Below are 10,795 nucleotides of genomic sequence, written 5' to 3'. Positions count from 1 at the left end.
GGAGAAGACTCAAATCAATAGAATCAGAAATGAAAAAGGAGAAGTAACAACTGACACTGCAGAAATACAAAAGATCATGAGAGATTACTACAAGCAAATCTATGTCAATAAAATGGACAACCTGGAAGAAATGGACAAATTCTTAGAAATGCACAACCTGCCAAGACTGACTCAGGAAGAAATAGAAAATATGAATACACCAACCACAAGCACTGAAATTGAAACTGTGATTAAAAATCTTCCAACAAACAAAAGCCCAGGACCAGATGGCTCCACAGGCGAATCCTATCAAACATTTAGAGAAGAGCTAACACCTATCCTTCTCAAACTCTTCCAAAATATAGCAGAGGGAGGAGCACTCCCAAACTCATTCTATGAGGCCACCATCACCTTGATACCCAAACCAGGCAAGGATGTCACAAAGAAAGAAAACTACAGGCCAATATCACTGATGAACATAGATGCAAAAATCCTCAACAAAATACTAGCAAACAGAATCCAACAGCACATTAAAAGGATCATACACCATGATCAAGTGGGGTTTATTCCAGGAATTCAAGGATTCTTTAATATATGCAAATCAATCAATGTGATACACCATATTAACAAGTTGAAGGAGAAAAACCATATGATCATCTCAATAGATGCACAGAAAGCTTTCGACAAAACTCAACACCCATTTATGATAAAAACCCTGCAGAATGTAGGCATAGAGGGAACTTTCCTCAACATAATAAAGGCCATATATGAGAAACACACAGCTAACATCGTCCTCAATGGCAAAAATCTGAAACCATTTCCACTAAGATCAGGAACAAGACAAGGCTGCTCACTCTCACCACTCTTATTCAACTTAGTTTTGGAAGTTTTAGCCACAGCAATCAGAGAAGAAAAGGAAATAAAAGGAATCCAAATTGGAAAAGAAGAAGTAAAGCTGTCACTGTTTGCAGATGACATGATACTATACATAGAGAATCCTAAAGATGCTACCGAAAAACTACTAGAGCTAATCAATGAATTTGGTAAAGTAGCAGGATACAAAATTAATGCACAGAAATCTCTGGCATTCCTGTACACTAATGATGAAAAATCTGAAAATGAAATCAAGAAAACACTCCCATTTACCATTGCAACAAAAAGAATAAAATATCTAGGAATAAACCTACCTAAGGAGACAAAAGACCTGTATGCAGAAAATTATAAGACACTGATGAAAGAAATTAAAGATGATACAAATAGATGGAGAGATATACCATGCTCCTGGATTGGAAGAATCAATATTGTGAAAATGACTCTACTACCCAAAGCAATCTACAGATTCAATGCAATCCCTATCAAACTACCACTGGCATTTTTCACAGAACTAGAACAAAAAATTTCAAAATTTGTTTGGAAAAACAAAAGACCCCGAATAGCCAAAGCAATCTTGAGAACGAAAAACGGAGCTGGAGGAACCAGGTTCCCTGACTTCAGACTATACTACAAAGCTACAGTAATCAAGACAGTGTGGTACTGGCACAAAAACAGAAAGATAGATCAATGGAACAGGATAGAAAGCCCAGAGATAAACCCACGCACATATGGTCAACTTATCTTTGATAAAGGAGGCAGGGACTTACAGTGGAGAAAGGATAGCCTCTTCAATAAGCGGTGCTGGGAAAACTGGATAGGGACATGTAAAAGTATGAGATTAGATCATTCCCTAACACCATACACAAAAATAAGCTCAAAATGGATTAAAGACCTAAATGTAAGGCCAGAAACTATCAAACTCTTAGAGGAAAACATAGGCAGAACACTCTATGACATAAGTCACAGCAAGATCCTTTTTGACACACCTCCTAGAGAAATGGAAATAAAAACAAAGATAAACAAATGGGACCTAATGAAACTTCAAAGCTTTTGCACAGCAAAGGAAACCATAAACAAGACCAAAAGACAACCCTCAGAATGGGAGAAAATATTTGCAAATGAAGCAACTGACAAAGGATTAATCTCCAAAATTTATAAGCCGCTCATGCAGCTCAATAACAAAAAAACAAACAACCCAATCCAAAAATGGGCAGAAGACCTAAATAGACATTTCTCCACAGAAGATATACAGACTGCCAACAAACACATGAAAGGATGCTCAACATCTTTACTCATTAGAGAAATGCAAATCAAAACTACAATGAGATATCATCTCACACCAGTCAGAATGGCCATCATCAAAAAATCTAGAAACAATAAATGCTGGAGAGGGTGTGGAAAAAAGGGAACACTCTTGCACTGCTGGTGGGAATGTGAATTGGTACAGCCGCTATGGAGAACGGTATGGAGGTTCCTTAAAAAACTACAAATAGAACTACCATATGACCCAGCAATCCCACTACTGGGCATATACCCTGAGAAAACCATAATTCAAAAAGAGACATGTACCAAAATGTTCATAGCAGCCCTATTTATAATAGCCCGGAGATGGAAACAACCTAAGTGTCCATCATCGGATGAATGGATAAAGAAGATGTGGTACATATATACAATGGAATATTACTCAGCCATAAAAAGAAATGAAATTGAGCTATTTGTAATGAGGTGGATAGACCTAGAGTCTGTCATACAGAGTGAAGTAAGTCAGAAAGAGAAAGACAAATACTGTATGCTAACACATATATATGGAATTTAAGAAAAAAAAAATGTCATGAAGAACATAGGGGTAAGACGGGAATAAAGACACAGACCTACTAGAGAATGGACTTGAGGATATGGGGAGGGGGAAGGGTAAGCTGTGACAAAGTGAAAGAGCGGCATGGACATATATACACTACCAAACGTGAGGTAGATAGCTAGTGGGAAGCAGCCGCATAGCACAGGGAGATCAGCTCGGTACTTTGTGACCGCCTGGAGGGGTGGGATAGGGAGAGTGGGAGGGAGACGCAAAAGGGAGGGGATATGGAAACATATGTATATGTATAACTGATTAAATTTGTTATAAAGCAAAAAATAAAATAAAATTAAATTAAAAAAAAAAAAAAAAAAAAAGCTTTTGCACAGCAAAGGAAACCATAAACAAGACCAAAAGATAACCCTCAGAATGGGAGAAAATATTTGCAAATGAAACAACTGACAAAGGATGAATCTCCATAATTTATAAGCAGCTCATGTAGCTCAATAGCAAAAAAACAAACAACCCAATCCAAAAATGGGCAGAAGACTTAAATAAGCATTTCTCCAAAGAAGATATACAGACTGCCAACAAACACATGAAAGAATGCTCAACATCATTAATCATTAGAGAAATGCAAATCAAAACTACAATGAGATATCATCTCACACCAGTCAGAATGGTCATCCTCAAGAAATCTAGAAACAATAAATGCTGGAGAGGGTGTGGAGAAAAGGGAACACTCTTGCACTGCTGGTGGGAATGTGAATTGGTACAGCCACTATGGAGAACAGTATGGAGGTTCCTTAAAAAACTAAAAATAGAACTACCATATGACCTAGCAATCCCACTACTAGGCATATACCCTGAGAAAACCATAATTCAAAAAGAGACATGTACCAAAATGTTCATTGCAGCTCTATTCACAATAGCCCAGAGATGGAAACAACCTAAGTGTCCATCATCGGATGAATGGATAAAGAAGATGTGGCACATATATACAATGGAATATTACTCAGCCATAAAAAGAAATGAAACTGAGCTATTTGTAATGAGGTGGATAGACCTAGAGTCTGTCATACAGAGTGAAGTAAGTCAGAAAAAGAAAGACAAATACCGTATGCTAACACATATATATGGAATTTAAGAAAAAAAAATGTCATGAAGAACCTAGGGGTAAAACGGGAATAAAGACACAGACCTACTTGAGAATGGACTTGAGGATATGGGGTGGGGGAAGTGTAAGCTGTGACAAAGTGAAAGAGAGGCATGGACCTATATACAGTACCAAACTTAAGGTAGATAGCTAGTGGGAAGCAGCCGCATAGCACAGGGAGATCAGCTTGGTGCTTTGTGACCGCCTGGAGGGGTGGGATAGGGAGGGTGGGAGGGAGGGAGACGCAAGAGGGAAGGGATGGGGGAACAGATGTATATTTATGACTGATTCACTTTGTTATAAAGCAGAAACTAAAAAAAAAAAAAAAAAAAATAAGCCCCAGTAAAAAGCTGGAGTAGCTGAACGGAAATTTCTCAGCTACATCATAGTTGAAATATCTTCCCTTTCTGTCTTAGGTGTTGATATTTCTGAACATTGAAATAGTGATGTGCAAGACCAACAAAGTATGAGTCTATAGCTTCCCAGTGCAGATAGGTATGTGGTGCAAGCAGGAAGACAAATTTTTTACCTGTTAAAAGCATGGTCTCTGGAATAAAACCACCTGGACATAAAGACCTAGTTGTTCTATTCAGTAGCTGTAAGACTTTGGGTGCGTTCATCAAGCTCCTATACTTCATTCTCTTCACATATAGAGTAGGTATACTAATGGTTCTTACTGAATAGCTATATTTGAACATTACATGAGATATTATATGTATAATATAAGCTAGAATTTTGTTCAGCAGAGCATGATAGAGATCTAGAATAACAGTGACTTAAAATAAGCAAACACACAATAAAGCTCATTTATCTTTCATGTAGAATTTTGGGATCATTTGGAATCAAGCAGTCCAATGCTGATGTGGCAGTTCTGCTTTGTAAAGTACTTGGACACCCAGGATTTCCCCATGGATCATGAACAAATCATGATCCAACACATTTACCCCTTCTTCTTCCCTTGTGTCTACATTCCAGGTTACAGGAAGGAACAACACATGAGTGAAGGGTAGAAGGGTTCACAACTGCTGTCTTTCAAGGAAGGTTCTTAAAAAGTTCCATGTGAGTTCTGCCCAACCATATCCCACTGGCCCAAATTTGGTCACAAAGTACACTTGCCTGTAAGAAAGCTGGACAATGTGACCCTTGTCTGGTTGTTTATGTGCACAGCTAAATATCAGGAGTTCAAATACCATGAACTACTGCCATACAATATCTCCCAGCACATAAAAAGTCCTTAGTAAGTGTTAAATGCTTGTATAATAGGTATAAATGACCAACCCACTTTATTTTAAACTAATATGTAGTGATTTAAGCTATTTAAATTGGTCCATTTTGCTAGTTACACTAAACTTGCTAAATAATGAAAAGAAAACCTTTCTTCCTCCTTCCCTCCCTCCCTCTCTCTCTCTTTACTTCCTTCTTCCTTTCTTTTCCTTCTTCATTTCTTTTTTTTCTTTCTTTTTTTCTTTCCTTTCCTTCTTTCTTTCTTTCTTTTTTCTTTCTTTCTTCCTTTCTTTCTTTCTTCCTTCCTTTCTTTCTTCCTTCCTTCCTTCCTTCCTTCCTTTCTTTCTTTCTTTCTTTCTTTCTTTCTTTCTTTCTTTCTTCCTTTCTTTCTTCCTTCCTTCCTTCCTTCCTTCCTTCCTTCCTTTCTTTCTTTCTTTCTTTCTTTCTTTCTTTCTTTCCTTCTTTTCTTTTCTTTCCTTCCTCCCTCCCTCCCTCCTTCCCTCCCTTCCTTCCTCCTTCCTGCCTGCCTTAGAGATATTTAACAGAGAGGAGTTTCCTTCTACCTTCAATGATGAGCACATCCTTAATTTTAGTACTGACAAGATGTTTGGGAAAGTAGAATCTATCACAGTAATAAATAGATGTATTTGTGGGAAATTGCATTACCTTCTTGAAGTCAGACTCCAAAGAAAAAGGACTGAAAGTATATTCAATTAGACTTTTCAAGGAGACCATGATGAGCAGAACTATATCTTAGTATAAGGATCTAGGTGGACATTATTGCAGAAAATTGAGTTTAGAAGAATAGTCCATTAAAATGAATACTAATTTCCACAGGTGCATATATCCGCATATCTCCTTGTATCTATGACAATGGCCTGTAACCTAAACTAATATAATACCCTTCCATCAGAGTGCTATCGTTTTCATAAGAATTTAATAATCACATTTTATTACCCAGAATATTTTGGCCTTTATATTTCACATTGCAGATTCAAATGACTGACCCTCACTTGGTGACTATTTATTATCCTCAATCACTGCTGAGGAGGACAGAAAGAGGATGTGATTAATGCTTTAGTCATGAACTGTCAAATAGCAAAGAGAAGCACAGTGATTGTAAAGCAAACTGTTATCCCTATCTTAGGCTTTCCATTATTTATGTACAATATTGGTATTCTGTTACCTTATTGTTATTCAGAATTATTAAATGTTGTCAATGGTGAAAGACAATGAAACCAAGCTATGATACAGTTGTGGACATTGTTAAGTATGTAGCTCAGCATATATGCCTCCCATACAGTGGTATGGTATAAAGAATAGAAAGAGAAAGAAACACAGTAAAACAGAACACACAAAAAGCTTGTTAGGGCTTCCCTGGTGGCGCAGTGGTTGAGAGTCCACCTGCCAATGCAGGGGACACGGGTTTGTGCCCCGGTCCACGAAGACCCCACATGCCACAGAGCGGCTGGGCCCGTGAGCCATGGCTGCTGAGCCTGTGCATCCGGAGCCTGTGTTCTGCAACGGGAGAGGCCACAACAGTGAGAGACCTGCGTACAGCAAAAAAAAAAAAAAAAAAAAAAGCTTGCTAGCAGTGACTAATTTTCCAAAATTCAAATTTGAAAGTCAAGGGATTTTACTTAAAAAATTTAGCAAACAAATCTTCTGCTGCTAGAAAATGGAAGAAAGAAAAATTTCTAAAATGTTATCACACAAAATTAGAGGCTTCTTATAAGAAAAGAAAATAGAAGCAGCAGATTTCTGCATTTCTACATAGTATTCCCTAAACTTTCAAGAACACATTTTGGGCAAAATCTGCTTCCCTAACTAAGGATATAGATACCACAAGAATAAATCATAACACTTTCATGCCATGGGATAAATAACATTGACCAGACAATTTAACCCAATATCAAAAGGACAAAAAAGAAGAACATCTACTAGGATGCCAACTGAAGTCTAGATTCCAGTCATGAAAACTTTATCAGACAAGCAGAATCAGACATGACTAAGGCCAAGCAATATTCTAAAAAAATTAGATATTTTAATATTGCCCTTAGATATTCCAAATTAATCAAAATATAGTGAGTTAACTTTTGTGAAACCAAAGGCTTACCCAAACAAAAATAAAGAGAGAACCAAGTGTACGTTCCCTTCTAATATATATTTGACCAAGAAATAAAACATTTCAAGACTATGAAGATAAATGGTATGCTTTTAAAATGAATTTTGATATTTTGTTTTCTTAGTACAAATGTGTTTATGTCAACAATTGCATCAGGATCAATGTGGGTACTATTTTTTAAAAAAAAATAGATTAATGATCCCCAAGCCAGATCAAATTAATTACTTTTTCTGGGGGATAAGCCATTAAACATAGATTTTAATAAATTTTCAAGGATATTCTCATGTTTATCAAAGTCTAAGGATTTTCTATACTGTGGTATATTTCACCATCACATTATACTATATAATTATAATTAAATTCCTACTCTTCATTACAGATCATTACCATTCATAGTTGTCATTTATATTAGAGTGTTATTGCTACAATAATACTGCATAAAAAATCACCTCAAATGTCAGTAGCTTATCAAAACAAAACTATTTACATATACATGTACCCATGACTGGTGCAAACTTGTTTCAAAATATGGGTCAATTGAGTTTGGTTCCAGACTTCAGGTCAGGTTGAAGTGTGTCCCATGCACCCATTCTGGGGCCATGCTGTAGTGACAGCAGATGTCTGGAACATGTCTGGAGAGCACAGAATCTCAAGAATAAGTGTGTGTGCACATACTCATTGAATGGCTCTTCTTGCTTCAAAAATTGGTTTTTTGTTCCCTCAGAGTTCTGCATCTGTTGTTCTAGTTACCAATTAGATCTGTCTCCATATTTTTTCTTGCTGCCTTCTTTTTCCCCCAGTTGTTAAATCAAATGTCATCTCCTCAGAGAAACCTCCCCTAACAAACTCCACCCTGCCAACTCACAATAATATCTTCTATAATTCTATGGCTTATAATGCTCTGAACTTTTCCTATCTATTCTCATCTTAATCTTTCTACTTTATTTCTTTCCATTTGCTTTCCTTTTTCCAGCTTCTTGTGGCAGAGATGTAGATAATTGATTTTAAAACTGTCTCCTTTTTTCTCCTAATCTATACACTTTGAGGTATAAAAATACCCTCTAAGCACCCGTTTAATTGCATCCACAAATTTTGTTTGTTTTGTTTTCACTAACATTTTGGCATTACAACACTTTCCAATTTTTATTTTTTGACCCATAAGTATTTAGAATACAGTGGTTTAATGTTAAATACTTAGTAAATTTCCAGTTATCTTTTATAGTTTTATGGCCATTGGGTTCAGATTACAATTGCTGTAATATAGATATTAATTATTTGAAACTTATTTAAACTCATTTTATGGTCCACACTGTAGTTTATTTCAATGAATATTTCCTGTACATTTAAAATGTATATCCTGTACTTGTTGAATATGATTCTACATAAATACCAATTAGGTAAAATTAGATAGCTTTAATCTTCTATGTGCTTAATAATTTTGTCTACTTATTTAGTAATTTACTGAGAAATTAGTGTTAAAATCATCAATATTTAATTTTTGTTACATGTATTTTAAAGCTATGCTGTGGGATGTATACACATTTAGGACTATTATGTTTTCCTGATGAATTTATCCTTTTGTCATTATAAAACATCTCTATCTTTGGTAATATCTGCCTTATTAGGTATTAATGTAAGTTATGCCATAATCACTATTTTTTGCACACCATTTTTCATCCTTTAACTTTCAATTTTTCTGTGCCAGTAAAATTAAATTTTGTCTCCTGTTAAAATCATAAAGTTTGATATTTTTATTTATTTTCATTTTGGAAATCTTTTAAAGGTAATGTTTAGTGCATTTGAATTTAATTTAATTATGGCATGATTGGCATTGTCTACCATTTTGCAATTAATTTTCTCTACATACCCTCTGCAATTTTATCTTTTCCTATCTTTGCATGGATTAATCAAGTTTTTATTTACTACTCTTTTAGTAGCCCATTTTAACTATTATATGAGATTTTTAACCATACATTTTTGTATTACATTTTTAGTGGTGCTGAAAGGATTGCAATACAGATTCTTATCACAACTTATCATAAGTTAATATTAGATCATTCTGTATACAGTATAAGAATCTTATAAGGTTTATAACAATACAAGAAATAAGAGCATACATGCAATCCTTGCTTTGTACATCTCTGCTATGTAAGAATTTCTGTTACCATGATTTAAATAGCACTAGACCCCAACTTACAGTTTAAATTTTAGATACTGCAGCATATTAACTGTGAGCAAACAGTAAACTTAGCTAGCTCCTCAGTCCTCAAAGACTATGTAAATAATAAATGTGCTTCATGATCAGTACCCACTGCACATCTGTTTTTTGGTTCATACACAGTCAGGAAAGCATGAGATTGGGTTGCTTCTTTGTCTTCCAGTGATAAAACCATTTGTCATTTTACAAAATGGATGACCAAAAAGAGGGAACTGAGTAATAAATTTGAAGGTGCAGCAAAAATTCAAAAGTCACAGTGTTGCAATTAAATTTGAATAAAACAGAATGAAGTTATATCGATAGAAGAAATAGCTGAACATGAGAATGTTGACACTTACACAATCTGAGAGATGTTCAATGTGCAGCCAGAGAAACTCAGTGAAGGTGAATTATTCACATAAATGAGGGAAGTTAAATAAATGTTGTGACAAAAAGAATAAAGATGTCCTAGAGTAAGTGACAAAACTTTAAAGAACTTTTGGAGATATTTCATGACATTTACTGTGCAAGGGGAAAGTATAGAAAATCTACACATACTTAGAAAGTATTATGGAATTCAAAGAGATGGAAAGTTGTTCACACAATTTCCTAAGTCATATGACAAGAAGGCAAGAATTTGAACAATTGTTCAAACTATATTCATACTTCTTTAACAAAACAATGACTATTGCTTTAAATCACAATGTACTAAATAAATAATAGGGATCTTTTTCATTTCTTATATATTTGGATTTAAGGTCACCTTGCAGTCTCAGCTTGCAAAATCAGGACTGCCTTTGATTTTTTCTAATAGCATCCCTCACTCCCACCATTCTGTGCTATTGTTTTCATATATTTTACTTCTAAGTATATTATATAGGCTAGAGTGCATTACTATTATTTTTAAAATATTTAATACTATTTAAAAATTATAACAGTATTTTATATTCAGTCACATATTTGTTATTTGGAGTTCTCTTTATTTTTTTTTTTCCTAAGATCTCAACTTCTACCTTGATTATTTCCTTTAACCTTTACACATACATTTTTTCTATAATAAAGAAAAATAATTAGTGCCTCAATTTTTGTCAAAAATTATATATTTATTTCTACTAAAATTTTGAAGGAAATTTTGACTGAATAAGGATTTTTAAGTTGATTTTTTTCTCTTTTAGCACTTTAAAGATCCCATTTCTTGTCTTCCGTCCTTCACTGCATTTGATGAGATGAGAGTTAGTGTTTGTAATATTTTTCCCTTGAATATAATATGAATTGTCTTGGAAGAGGTTTCTTAGAAGATTTTTTCCTTGTTTTTAGGTTTTTTTGCAATTTAACCATGTGCCCAGGTGCGATTGCCATATATATCATTCTTGGACTTTAATAAGTCTCTTGGATCTGTGAGTCTACATCTTTTATTAATTTAGAAAAACAAGCTAAATGGCCATT

This window comes from Mesoplodon mirus, assembly GCF_964341445.2.
Source record: "Mesoplodon mirus genome assembly, chromosome: 2".
Taxonomy (NCBI): domain Eukaryota; kingdom Metazoa; phylum Chordata; class Mammalia; order Artiodactyla; family Ziphiidae; genus Mesoplodon; species Mesoplodon mirus.
The sequence above is the reverse complement of the archived record's forward strand: the minus strand, read 5'-3'. Positions refer to the sequence as shown.